Source organism: Eschrichtius robustus, chromosome 19, assembly GCF_028021215.1.
Source record: "Eschrichtius robustus isolate mEscRob2 chromosome 19, mEscRob2.pri, whole genome shotgun sequence".
NCBI classification, from domain to species: Eukaryota; Metazoa; Chordata; class Mammalia; order Artiodactyla; family Eschrichtiidae; genus Eschrichtius; species Eschrichtius robustus.
The window spans coordinates 17053784-17068518 of NC_090842.1; the positions used below are offsets into that span (position 1 = coordinate 17053784).

General features: G+C 38.9%; 1 pseudogene; it reads left to right on the forward strand.

Annotated features, from left to right (window-relative positions):
• The first annotated feature begins 13325 nt into the window (after positions 1-13325).
• On the forward strand, positions 13326-14067 carry LOC137753558 (large ribosomal subunit protein uL30 pseudogene; annotated as a pseudogene).
• The last annotated feature ends 668 nt before the right edge of the window (positions 14068-14735 follow it).

The window sequence follows — 14735 nt, forward strand, 5'->3', positions numbered from 1 at the left end:
CGCCTTAAAATTCCCTTCTCAATAGACCACCGGCCTTTACCAGTGACCACCAGTTCCCACTCTACTTTGTTCCTTTGTGCCAGAAGTTTCCTGATCCCCCCCACCTCCACCCCACCCCCCAGCCCTCCCTTGCTGTTCACTGGAGGCCTCCACCATTTGGTTACTGATCAGCATGTGAATGGAAATACTTCTTACTTGAAATATTTTTTAAAATGAGAAAGAGTCTCTCTTTCTCAAAATGAGAAAGAAATCACACGGAAAATAAACAGAGGGGGCAACTACACTCAATATGTTACTGACGCTCAAACAAGCCTTTTGATATTCATGAACCGCCTTGATTGGTCATTGGTACCCTCTTCAAGCAGGTCTCCAGGCTTGGCGAGGAAGGTCAGAGCTTATCTTCCTTCATCTGAGGGTACGGGCTCTCCTGTTCCCCAAATTCCTAAACACAGCCTTGTTGAAGGCTCGGAAGATTTAACCCAAGAACTGGCTCTGGATCTCATTCCCAGATCCTCAGTTCATTAGCCATGAAAAGTGATAGCCACTTAAGATTTTTATGAGACGTTGTTCCAAAGACGGACCACAGAAAACTGCACAATTACACAGCACTTTGCATACAGCCCGCCAGCCTCTGGCTCAGACCTAAGTAGCTCAACAGCCATCAAACTGCAGAACGCAAAGTGGCCAGTTTGCTCTTGGTAAAAGGTGAGGATGTGGTGACGTTTTGTTCCAAGTGGTGCTTTCTTGAAAGGACACACTTATTCTGATACAAATCCAACACCTAACCGAGTATCCTTTCTCCACTCCCCACAGGCACAACCTCTCCACCCTACAACTACAAGAACAGACCCTTAAAAGCCCACAGGTCCCTCTCTTTTTCAGAGCTCCTATTTGGCAGGAACATTTGCAAACAGAGAAGTTGAGAGGGACTGAGGTCCAGCTGAAAGAGGCAGACCTGGGATCCATTTGGACACTAGCTTTCTGAGGCTGGACCATGAACTGAATCATTTTGAAAACAAAACCCAGTCCTCCTCTATCAGATCATATGGAAAACACATTGAAATCAGGGCAAGAAATGGGATTAGTCCCATAAAACCTGTAATTCTGACTGCAGCTGCCTGATTGTTTGTCACCCATGACACCATATACTCAACTATGATGCAACATGGCAGTGCTCACCGGATTCAAAAATTCTGTGTAGCAAGAAGGAGAAACAAGAATCTTGGTGATTTTGAACTTTCACTTCTAAATTGTATTTCGAGACTCCCACCGGAACACGGGATCTAAGTGATGCTATTCAAGCCCTTGGTATCTCTCCCACCCAGAGGAAGATTAACTATGAGACCCTGGGAGAGACCATGGCAAAGATGCGTACGGTTTGCAAAACTTGCAAACTCTTATAAGATATGCTAGGTAGTCAATTAAGGCTACTGTCTCTTTTCACGTTGATTTTTTTACACTTCCTCTCACATCAGGTGGCACTCAAGTGGCCACCGGCATTTTGTGGATCTGGTTACATTTAGTTTGGCTTTAGAGAAATATATTTATTTGAGGTTCACAGTCATGTCCATGAACACCTAAGTCATTGCTAGCCAACTCAACGTAGAAAAATTCCAGAAACACCTTGCTCCCAAAAGAGTAGCTAATGTTCCTGGCACAGAGACACATACAACTACACCAAGAATGACCGGATGATGACCTACTACAGTCTTGTATGAGGCAGAACCTACTGTATTAAGGGCGTTACAGACATGATTGCATTTAATTTTTACAACAGTAGACATTTGCTGTTTCTTTCACTGTTGTTTCCCCAATGACTAGAACAGTGCCTTGCACATAGTAGCTGTGTAATAAATATCTGGGAAATGGATGAATAACCCATAGAATAATGGGCAAGAACATTAAAATAAGATTCACAAAGAAAAAATATAATGGACCAAGAAATGCTAACAATCAATGAAGTAGAAAGTAAGATAATATTTTCTATTAACACATAGACAAAGTTTCGTTTCATTTTTTAAATTTTTATTTATTTTTATATTTTTAAAAGTCTTTATTGAATTTGTTACAATATTGCTTCTGTTTTATGTTTTGGTCTTTGGCCACAAGGCGTGTGGGATCTTAGCTCCCCGACCAGGGATCGAACCTGCACCCCCTGCATTGGAAGGCGAAGTCTTAACCACTGGACAGCCAGGGAAGTCCCTGTTTGTTTCATTTTTAATGACAAATGCTAGTGTGAAAAGAATTGCAGATATGGGTTACATGGGCATAACCTGGTACAACCTCTCTGGGTAACCATCTGGCCATATTTTTTACACTTTTAAAAATATTCCTACTCTTTAACCACAAATTTCAGTGTTTGGGAATTAATCCTAAACATCGGAATATTATGTATAGAAGTTAGGTATGAAGATTTTAATCACAATATTATTTAAAAGAGAGAAAAATAATATATAATCTAAATAATATATAATCTAAATGCCCATTTCGGTGGTTAGACATAATGGTGACATAAAATTTGGCCCATTCACATGATAAAATGTCATATAGCTATTTAAAATCATGCTTTTAAAGTAGCATCTAATGACATAGGAAAATACACTAGTTATATTTGTACAATTTTGTGATGTCTATAAGACGATGCCTATGCATGGAAAAAAACTGTAGGAGACTACACATACAGAAATATAAAGAGGGGTTATCTCTGTGTGTTAGTAGGGCTGTATTTTTTCAGTGGTCCTGAAGATGCATGCAAGGAGACGCTCTTTGGTTCTCCTGCCATAGACCCAATCTCTAAGAGAACAGTATCTTGATTCTGGAAAATGTGCATGGGCCAAGAGAAATTACTACTAGCTGGCCTTGAATAATGCCACCAGTGAATTACCCAATTTTGATGGTTCATCCATTTATTTACTCATTCAATAGCTAGTAAACACTTCCCATATGCTTAGGGCTCAAATAGATACTGAGCCTATAGCTGTTAATAAATGAATGAGATTCCTGCCCTGATGGAACTTACATGCTAATTTAACAACAGACAATAAACAAGTAGCATTCACATTCTGCTCAGAGATAATGATTCAAAGAAACCAGGGACGATGATGTCATATTCAGTTGGTTGACCGTGCCTTGGAGCACTGTTCATTGGACTTATGAAAAATGTAGAGTGACTAAAACAAGTTCCAACTGTCATAATTCAATTTCAAGCTATCTGGGACACCAACACCATTTTCCTAAAATTAAGCTTGACTTTATGAACCAAGAAGTCCTCTCACACTTGGCTCCGATTCGTAGGCAGCAAAATTAAACTTCTTTCAAATGCACAGGTTCTTTTCTCTCATCTCCCATTCAGAGAAGTTAGTTCAAAGTGCAGTAGGCAGAGTATGCCATGAAATACAATAACATGAGAATCAGATGTGCCCAAATCTCCAGAAAAGTACATTTTTTTCTAAGGAGAAACTAAATTGTAAAGGTGAGCCAAGTGGTAAGCAGATTCTGAATGGTGATATAAACCATGACACATTTAATGAAATTGCCTCCAATAACCTGGATAAGAATGACTCACAAAGAAGATCTGCAACATTTCTGTGCAAACTGGATCTAAAGCAAGGACAGTCTATCTCTCCCTGGAAAGGGTATATTTTAAAATGTTTTTAAATCTGTTCAAATAATACGAGAAGATGCAACCAGATATTAAGAGAGCTTGGCATTTCTCATCTCTTTCTAAGCAGAACAGTTGAATCGTATGGTTCTTGAATTTCCAACTGTCTCAGTATTGAACTCATGGATACTCACGTGGCTGCCTGACACCTATGTGGTTGTAAAGCTAAACCCTGAAGCCAGATGACATGGTTAAATTGTTCTCCCTTCCACTGATGAGACCAGAACTTGTCACTCGTTTTACCAAAGTGGCTCAATGTTGCTTCACACTGATTATCTAATAGCACCCATTATGAGGAACATAGCCCCAACTAGCCACAAAATCATCTTCCACTGTTGATTCCCTGGACAGTTCACAAATGGTTTAGACTGGGAATACAGATGAAATGAACTTGTGTTTACGTATAAGAAGTTTACTAGAGATCCAGGGAAGTACAAAAAGAAAAACAAGCAAAATAAGATATTCAGAAGGTCGGTTCTACAGCTATAAAGATATTCATTCCGAGTGCTCTATGGAAAGTTCAAAATGAGAGATAATATGAATGTATAACCATCAACATTAAATTGTGCCACAAAACATAATGCTACTAAGCCATTAAAAAATGTTGCTGATTAGTGAGTAAAGAAAAATGTTCACAACGTATTACTGAAGTGAAAACACAGACTATGACACAACACAGACAGTAGGATTCCAAACAAATATACAATTAGAAAAAATATAAGAGAGGTATACACCAAAATTTTTACAGTGGTCATCTCACAGAAGTAGAAGTGGGGCAATCGTAATTTTCTTCTTTTTGTATTATTTTGTAATAAAAAAGACATCTTTCTCCTTTATGTGACTTAAATAATTATAGACTTAATTGGTCATTGGATAAAACCCAAGAACACTCCAGTGGTGTAAGTAGTTGAATAGGTGGGACAGTAGTGTTAACAGGTGGGCTAGTTTGGGCAATGGTCTGTAGATCACCACTGGTCTGTGATGAAGTGTTCACTAGAAAATTAGAAAAGAATGGATAATTTCATGATTTTTTTCATAGAAATAAAACTATTCATCTGAAAGGCTATTATTAAGTCTGAGATGGTTTCCTTCCTACTCTTTTGGGGGGTGGGGGTGGGGATTAATGTCCTTTCTTTTATGAAACATGCTGGTGATAGTAAATAGTAACTGTGTCTGCTTAATATACTTTCAGAGCAAAATAAAAGGCTGACAACTCCTGTGTCAGCTTCCAAAGCTTAAGAACACTTTTACTAGTTCTAACAATTCAAATGTGGGGACTAATTATTTCTAAATGGTGCATCTCTATTTATACACATTTTATCAGAACAAGATTTACAAACCTATTGTCCTTAGGCAGAGTATACCCTGTAGATGAATTTTGTTTACTTAAAATTGGGAAATTCCTCATAAACATCCCTTTACTGGGCTCACAGTTCCACAGAGCACAAGATGCTGTAGTTGAGCACTCACTGTTTCTTTGGTGGGCTTGGAGTCCCCCAGTTTGCTGCAGAGAGCCGCCTGGCTCACTTTGGCCACTTTTGATATCTGCCTGGTCCTTGTATCTTGCATTTGAATCTGCTACCCTTTTAGGAAACACACTAATGGCCTGTTTTCAAGAGAGGACATTAGGGGATTATGGAAGCCACATTCTGTTTAGTTGGACTGGAGAAAACCTAGCCCCAGTTCTTCTGCATAGCAACATCTTGGATTGTGGTCCAAGAGCTTGGCATCACTGATCAAAATTCTAGCAGTGGCCTTTCAGCTGTAGCCAGTAGCCATGGCCGGAAAGCAAATCAAATACAAAAAATAACTCTCAAACATTCCTTGTATTCCTCCCTCCACCCCTGCCCCCACCATCCCCTGGGGGGACGACTTATTTAAATATTTTCTTGCCTTGGCTTTCTCCTTCACAATCACGCATACCATAAAAATTAAGCAAGAAACACCAAGAATTTTAAACACCTCAGTCTGTAATGGGATTAGAGCATCTGTAAGGTGTAAAAAATTATTTCATTGTTTCCTATAAACCGGCTCCTTCCTCACCAGAAAGAGCCTCAGTCAAGATGTAGAAAGCAACTTTTTAAACAGCGTGTATTAAATCTGACAAACATCTGGTCAATCAAATTTACAGCAATACACAGGGTCTAATAAAGGTTTATTTCTTCTTGAAGAACAAATTTAAAGATTTTTTTAAAAAGCTTTTATATATAAAAAGAAAACTAGACCTGCATTTTTGGCCCAGACTGATTTCAAATGCTCTGTGCTTTGCCAAGCCCAGCCACTAGGGCTCTGTTTCCTAGAGGCAGCAGCAAAGGAGACATGTGCTCAGGCTTGCAGGCCAACAGCTCTCCTGCATCACAAAGGAAAGTACCCAGTGTGGCCCAGGAAGTGCTAAGTTTGAAGCTGACTGCGGTCCTCAGTGGGACAGGGGCCAAGGTGGCAATAGGGAGCCCCAAGGAAGCCAGGATCATCCACCTATCAGCACCATTTCTCAGCGTTGCTACCTCCTTGTACACATGCGTGTTGAGGCCGGGGGATCAGGGAATGGGTTTGGAGCACAGAGTAAGAGAAGGGAATGGAGAAGCACGGAGGAGCTACCTAAGCCCCTCCCTTTATTCCCTTCTCTAATTCTCTCAAACCAGCAGCTCTTAGGAACAAGGTCAGGACATGATTTAAGCTACTTAGAAGAAGGCATGGGCAGTGGTGCTGAGAATAAAACCGAGCTCCCCCTTCAAACCATGAGTGATTGGGGTTATAGAATAGGACACCCACTCAGACACCACACCTCTCAGTGCCTGCCACACCCTTGTACCATATGCTCACCAATACTCTGCAGTAGCTCCATTAGCCATAGCATAATGGGGATGATATTTTGAAAATATTAAACTATTTAATTTTTTCCCCTTAGGTGGATTCCTCTCACCATCCATTAAATAAATGTGTTTCATTGTTTCAGGGGAAGGGTGGATAGGTAAAAGCACCCCTTGATGGAGCTAAGCCTGGGGCACCCAAATCAATTAGCCACAGAGGAGAGTAAGTGCCGCAGATGACAAAGAGAAAGCGAGTAACAGATCAGATGTAAGTACCTTGAATTCCCCTTTGGGGTCAAAACTCCAGAGAAAAATTGGGAGTGAAGAGTGATAGAAAACTTCACATAGTGTTACTGCCAAAGCATTGTTTAGAAATGGTGGAAGGAGGTATTTAAAAAGATGGACTAATACTCTGTAATGACCTATATGGGAAAAGAATCTTAAAAACAGTGGATATATGCGTATGTATAACTGATTCACTTTACTGTACACCTGAAACTAACACAACATTGTAAATCAACTCTACTCCAATAAAAAATTGTTTTAAATTTTAATTTATTAATTAATTAAAAAGATGGACTAGAAGGAACTTTTCAACCTCAGCAATTTAGGCCAAATACTTCTTTGTTGTGAAAGTTGTCCTATGCATTATAGGATGTTTAACAGAATTCTTGGCCACTACCTACGATGCCAGGCAATCCATGCCCGCCTCCCCAGTGGGACAACCAAAAATATCTACAGACATTGCCAGTGTCCTCTATCGAAGGGGCATAATCACTCCCTGCTGAGAACAATGGGACTTGAGGTAGCACCCTAGTTCTCAGAGCCTGTGCGAGTATCAGGCAACATAGGAGCACCAGATGCCTTGAAAGGAGTGGACAAGTAATTAGTGAGAGAACTGGTAGACCGGAAGACACCATACATGGAGGGGACCAGAGGCAATGGTGAGGCCAAAGCAGACCAACTAGACCCAACTGAACTTCAGTAGGCACAAGCACTGAATGTGAGGAGCCCACCCAGGCCACCCTTGCCGTAGAGGAGACCTAAGTATAGCACACGTACCGAGGACCCTCTCCTGTTGGCTGCCATTGAGAAGACATAATTCTTCCCAGTACACAGAGGCTACCGGGACAAAAGAGGTGTATCAGATTAGATGATTCACAGAGAAACAATCCTCTTGAAAGGATGACTGAATCGTACATTAACCCAGTATGTACCCTAAACAGAATGAATATGACCTAGAGACTGTTGTCAAGGGCCGTGGCAAGTCAAGAATAAGATGAGACCACTTATAATCAGAATCATAGCAAGTGTCCAGGACCCTCTACACTTTATTCCAGATTTTCTTATGCTCCCATTCAGTTTCTAGGTTTCAGCCCCTGACTGTGGCTAGTAGCTCTACTTTTGACCTTCAACCTTAGGACCTGCTTTTCTCTCTCTTCCAGCCTTGGATTTCACTGTTTATCAAAGAATCATGGAAATCTCTAATGTGGAAAATCCCTAGGACATAATGCAGTGTCCGGTGTTCCAGTTGAACCATCCCCTTGATGGTCAAGGAAGAATCCCATTGCTACAGACTTTTCTGGATTCACAGTAGAAGAGCTAATAAGTAAACCTTCTAGCGCTGTACTGCCCAACATTAGCCACTAGCAGCATGTAGCTATTCAAATTTAAATTATTTAAAATTAGATAAAGTTAGAAATTATAGCTCTCCAGTCACTATTACGGACAGAATTATGTCCCCCCAGTTCATATGTTTAAGTTCTAACCCTCAAAATCTGAGAATGTGACTATATTTGGAGATGAGATCTTTAAAGAGGTAATTAAGTTAAAATGAGGTCTTTAGGGTGGGTCTTAATTCCATCTAACTGGTGTCCTTATAAGAAGAGGAAATTAACACACACAGAGATATACCAGGGATGCGTGTGCACAAAGAAAAGACCATATGAGGACACACAGCAAAAAGGCAGTTATTTGCAAGCCAAGGAGAGAGACCTTGGAATGAAATCAACCCTACCAACACCTTGATCTCAGATTTATAGCCTTCAGAACTGAGAGAAAATAAATTTCTGTTGTGTAAGCCACCCAGTCTGTGGTATTTTGTTATAGCAGCCGTAGCAAACTAGTATAGTCACACTAGCCATATCTCAATAGCTGCATGGAACTAGCAAGAAGTTCTAAGGAGAGCACCATTCTAGAGCTAATGACAGCTGAAATAAAAAGAAAAGAAAACTTGATGTGGCCCACCATTCAACCTCATACATGATAACTCTTGTGATTTATTGGTAGTCGTGTTGTTTAATTAATGTGTCTCTTCTTTTTGCCTCTTACACTCAGTTAGAGCTCAAATAGCCAAGCAGAGAACTTGGGAATCTGTAGCTCCTTCCTCCTGCTCGTGACAGTTTTCACTCTATATGTAACAAGAACCCTGTATCCCTGCTTGAGTATCACAGTGGTAATACCCACCATCACACACACATACATACTTTACCTTAAGGCTAAGAAGAACTAATAATCCTCCCTACCCCCAACACACACACACTCAAACACCCACAGAGTTACAACTGTACTTAATTCTCTAAACCACGTAAACCATGCGTACCAGAAGCTACTGGTGCTTTCCCTGGATCCCCTCAGGCCATCCCAGAGGTAATCAGCAGAAAGTTCCCATACACATAGCTTCCTGCTCTCTCTAGCCAAGGTGGTGGGTTCAGGACAGAAGAGAGGCCTGAAGTGCTAAGAAACTGATGCCCAGTAATGACCTTCAAATAACAAGAGATGGAAGTTACAGATAAAGAGCTTTCTTGTCCCTCAACAGTCTCATTATCAAGGATGGTCTGTGTAGCCTGTGATGACCCCCAATAGCATGAAGCTCCAGTTGCCCACAGTACTGACCTACTTTACCACATCCCTCATGGGCTGCCTTCCCTTCCCCCACGCCCTTCCAGCACACCTGGGACCATTTTCTGTTTGGGGTGGGGTAACCCCAACTAAGACATCATGAAAGACTTGGCATAATCTTGACAAACACAAAGGATAGGAACTGAAATTTACACACAAATTTTAAATGTTTTTGACACCTTTAGACTGCAGATCTGAGGGTAGTTTTTTTTGTTTGTTTGTTTGTTTGTTTTTACCATAGGTACTGTTGGGTCCCTCTACTCAAGAAAGAAAAACATCTAGAATTGCTTCTACAGTATAATCTACAGGCTGCCTTGACCAAGTGTCTCACCTGGCCCCTTTCAGGATAACCGGAGAAATAGAAATAGGGTAATTTCTCAAGACTAAACTAGACAGATCAGTATCAATGCACAGAAGACTGATTCTTCTGCATGGTTAACAGAGAAGGCTGCCATGGAAGAAATTGCTATTTTTCTGACTCTCCACAACAAAATGTTGAAAACCTTGATGACCACTGAAAGTACCCTTCTCTGGTGATAAATGCAGAGGAGAGAATGCTCAGCAAGGAAATGAGAATAAGAGGTAAATTTGCTGGCACTATCACACAGTTCCATTCATGATTTTGCTACAGCTCAAATTATATTACAACAAAAATGACTCTATCATTAATTGTGTAATACCCTCCCTCTTACCAAAAAAAAAGTGTGAGTCTCAGTGGACAGTTTACTTATGTCACATAAATATCCAGTGCATGACGCATAAGAAAGCCAACAGTTGCTTTTAAGAGATTTGGCTCCTGGAAGCTAAGGAGAGTGGGCAAGTACCCAAAGACATCCGAATTCCATATGGTTTCTGCCTCTCTCTGAAAGTTGGCATCCGGTTCCCAATTGTGCTCTTCCCAAGAGGCCCACTCGATGCACAACTCAAAGGAACTTAAGCCTCATTCATGCTAATGAGTCTCTTTATTGGTCCAACAAAATGGAAAGAACTTTGAAAGCTTGATATTTCCAGCTGTATTTTTTTTGAAACAGAGAAACCAAGCATCAGGTAGTAGGAAGCTCAGGGACAAACCTCCATGGGCACCATTTTTGTCCCATGAGAGTAAAATAGGCAGAGGAATTCCAAGAAATAAGACACAAAGCTGCAAGCTCTACACAAGACTCAATGGAGGCCCTGGACTCTCTCCATAGGTGTCGCTGTGGTCCTGTCCAGGGCTTAGCGGAACATTGCCTATCTTTGAGAGGAAAGGCAGCTAGGAAAGAAGAGTGAATATTTGAAAATTAATGATGTCAGTCTGTCTTCATATATCAAGCTAATTTGAAAGGGCTTTAATTTTCTTAAAGGATAAAAAAAGGTTTCTTTGCTAGATTAAACTTGCAATTGTCATTCATATATTGTTTATAAGGTAGTCATCTCTTCGCTCTGTATTTTTTTGTTTTTGATTTTGTATACTAGTTAGCAGTGAAGACTTGTCTGCGTGTATCAGAAGGAATAAAGAGAGAAACGTCCTTAACTGTCAGTTTTAATAAGAGGAGTCAACATGCCTCTATTCAGGTTAAATATTGTCCTGTCACATTTCAATAGAGTCAACAGATTTTTTTAAAAGAAAAGTCAAAAGCACTGTGTATGCAAAAAACCCTCCCTGTCATAGAATGTCAAAGCCCTTCTTTATCTGGGGGAGGGGCGTGGAGGTAGGACAGAAAAATCTTTTGTAAAATGTGAAAAATTACCTCTCATAATTGGTGCTGACATAAAAAAGGGTTGTTTTTTTTTTTGTTAGAAAAACAAAGAAAATCTCTAATTTAATAATCACCTGCAAAGTGTTATTGTGATGGGAACAAAAAACACACAATCAAAGTCATCTTTTTTAAGTAACTATAGTGTTTTTAGGCAATCACTGCGCTTTACAGCAGCTCATACACATAAACCAATGATGTTCAGAGTGGAGAAAAGCTACTCCAAACTCCTCAAGGAAAGTTTCTGAAATAACCAGGCTACAATAGGAAAATGTAAATGGGGCATTATGTTCAAAATAAAGCCAAACAAGAGTTTTTAACCCAAACTATGTTCCTCTAAGAAGGAATCATTTAGGCGTAAGTTGCAAGAGAAAAGCCATTCTTCATAGGAGGCCTAAAGTGTTAAAGATACACATTTTGGATTGATGCACTAGAGAGAACTGGGCCTATGTTGAGTAGATAACAATTCGTAAAATAAAGTAGCAGAATAAAGTCATTTTTCTGTTTCAAATGCCTGTTGATTTGTTTAAAGTGTGAACCCTAGCTGAGGTTTTCAGGATTTGATATGTTTTTTATTTGCTGCAAACACTGTAATTTTAGAAATTATTCTAACTCTGAATGAAACTATTTCCATTTAATAACTATCTCTACCAATTAGGTCAGTGTAAGTAATATGTGCAGCTTTCTAGACTAAGAATATTCAGAATAATCTCAAGTTTGATAATATCAGACCAAACGGGATCCACTCTCCTAAAAACGGCAAAGAAGGCTGACTCACAATTTCAACATTTACTTATGGTTTCACTGCGGCCTAGTGTTTCCTTGGAATGGTCTCCTTACCAACCAAGGAAGATCAGAGTTGAGAAAATCTACATCAAGTCCTTTAAATTAGAAATAAAATAAACACACAAGCAAACATTTTGCCTTTGAGTAGGGTGACCATATATTCTGATTTGCCCAGGACAGTCCCAGGTTACTACTGTTATCCTGGTGTCCCATTTGTTTTAGCACTTGTTTTAGATTTTTCTCTTATTAATGAAGTATCATTAGTCACAACTGCATTAAAAAATAATCCAAGATGGATCTAGTAGATCTGCACTTTGTTCTTCCAACTTCTGCCATGGTATTGTTTACTTGTGGATGAAATGTTATGTGTAGTAATAGAATTCTCACATTAGCACATGGCTAAGTCTGAGAGATGACCACTGTTAGCCCATATCTCTTTCCTAGACACTTTCCAGGGGCAATTCATTCCTCTCTTTCAAGGACAACTTGCGGAGTAATCGCTGATAAAATAAGCACTTAGGAAGATCTAACTCCTCTGGTTTATGATGGTGGTGAGAGAAATATTTGTCACTACTCCCTTTGCTGGATTCTTAAATGCTATAGCCCATGCCTGTAAGATGTACAAAGGTGGTGAGGTCAGCAAGAAAAGTAGAAAATTATAGCAGTCCTGTCATGGATCCTGTAAGAGTAGTCTGCGTGCTTTTACTATTGGGGTATCTCCTTCAGTGTATGGTGAGAACCTACAACAACATATTTATTTATTTATTTATTTATTTATGTAAATATTTGACAATACTTTTTTATTTTGCAATAAACTCTAGCCATCAGTGAGCTCAAAGCCACAAAAAATACATATTTAAAGAAAACTTAAATTCTGAATTTCTACTGCTTAAAAAGCTGATGTGAGCTTATAACTTGCATGACATATGTGTTAACATTTACCATCCACCATGGAGAGATCATAGTGATATCACTGACTACTAGAAAAGTAAAAAACATAAATCTGCTAAAGAAGTATTGCATTCTACTTAAAAAGTTAGTAGTTATTCAAAGAACACTATACCAAAAAAATTATGATTTAATATGTAAAGCTATAGAAGGTTCAATTGCACGCCACTCTATCAACCATGACTTTTCATTTAGATCAAATGACTCTTTTTTTAATTTCACTCATATGAGATTTTAGTTGAAATAGATGCTAAAATTTACATTTTATATAGTCAAAATACATTAAATAAAGTACAAAGATTTTTTGACTAAGCTGAAGTAAAATTAACTTTTCAAAAAGACATTACCATGACTGTATGATTTTTTTTTTCTTTGCTGCTCATCATTATTATTATTATTTTTTTATCAATTGGGTTTTAGATTTGAAATTTTGAAGAACTACCTTAAAAATCAACCTATTTGGCCTCTTTTCTGGCTGGAACCATGGAGGGTGCAGAAGAGAAGAAAAAGAAGGTTCCTGCTATGCCAGACACCCTTAAGGAAAAGCGAAAGAATTTTGCAGAGCTTAAGATCAAGCACCTAAGAAAGAAGTTTGCCCAAAAGATGCTTCGGAAGGCAAGGAGGAAGCTTATCTATGAAAAAGCTAAGCATTGTCACAAGGGATACAGGCAGATGTACAGAATTCAGATTCGAATGGCTAGGATGGCAAGAAAAGCTGGAAACTTCAATGTACCCGTGGAACCCAAACTGGCATTTGTCACCAGGATCAGAGGTATCAATGGTGTGAGCCCAAAGGTCTGTAAGGTGTTGCAGCTTCTTCGCCTCTGTCAGATCTTCAGTGGCACCTTTGTGAAGCTCAACAAGGCTTCAATTAACATGCTGAGAATTGTGGAGCCATACATTACAGGGGGTACCCAAACCTGAAGTCAGTAAATGAGTCAATCTACAAGCATGGTTATGGCAAAAGCAACTAGAAGCGAATTGCCCTGACAGATGCGTTGATTGTTCGATCTCTTGGTAACTATGGCATCATCTGCATGAAGGATCTGATTCATCAGATCTATGCTGTTGAAAAGTGTTTCAAAGAAGCAAACAACTTCTTCTGGCCCTTCAAATTGTCTTCTCCACGAGGCGGAATGAAGAAAAGACCACTCATTTTGTAGAAGGTGGAGATGCTGGCAACAGGGAAGACTAGATCAACAGGCTTATTAGAAGGATGAACTAAGGTATCTGCCATGATTATTTTTGTAATCTGGTCAGTTAATAAACAGTGACTGCTTTTAAATTGAAAAAAAAACTGACCTATTTGTTCTACAATGGTATTAATTTTTTAAATAAATGAGTCCTCTAAATTTTGGTTGCATTTTGTTCAAAATCACTTAGAAAACCTTAATCAAGTAGTCAACAAATGAATACCAAAAAAATACAGCATGAAGAATTCAGTGAGTGACAATTACTGGAAACAAAATTTGTACATAAGAACACATTAAATTTATTCCCAAAAAAGCATGAAGGAAATTTAAACATATTAAATGATGAGAGCACAAATAATGTGCAAGATTTTATTTTAAAATTCTATAAACATGCTTTAGAATATCTCAAACTGTGCAAAGCATATTTTGGTAGAGAGCTTCTTTAAAAATCATATAAGTTTATGTTTTTAGTGATGTAAAATGAAATTGAGAAAGCCTATAATTTGGCAAAACATTCAGAAGAATTACAAAAAGACAGATAATTTGATGAGTTTTACCTTACCAATTTTTTATCACAAAAAGTTTCCCTGAATTAAAGCAATAAGATAATACCTGTATAAATATTTTGGTTGAAATATATACGCACTTCAGTGTGAGAAAAAAAACCTGAAGATATATTCCAGTTAGTAAAATGTTTCTC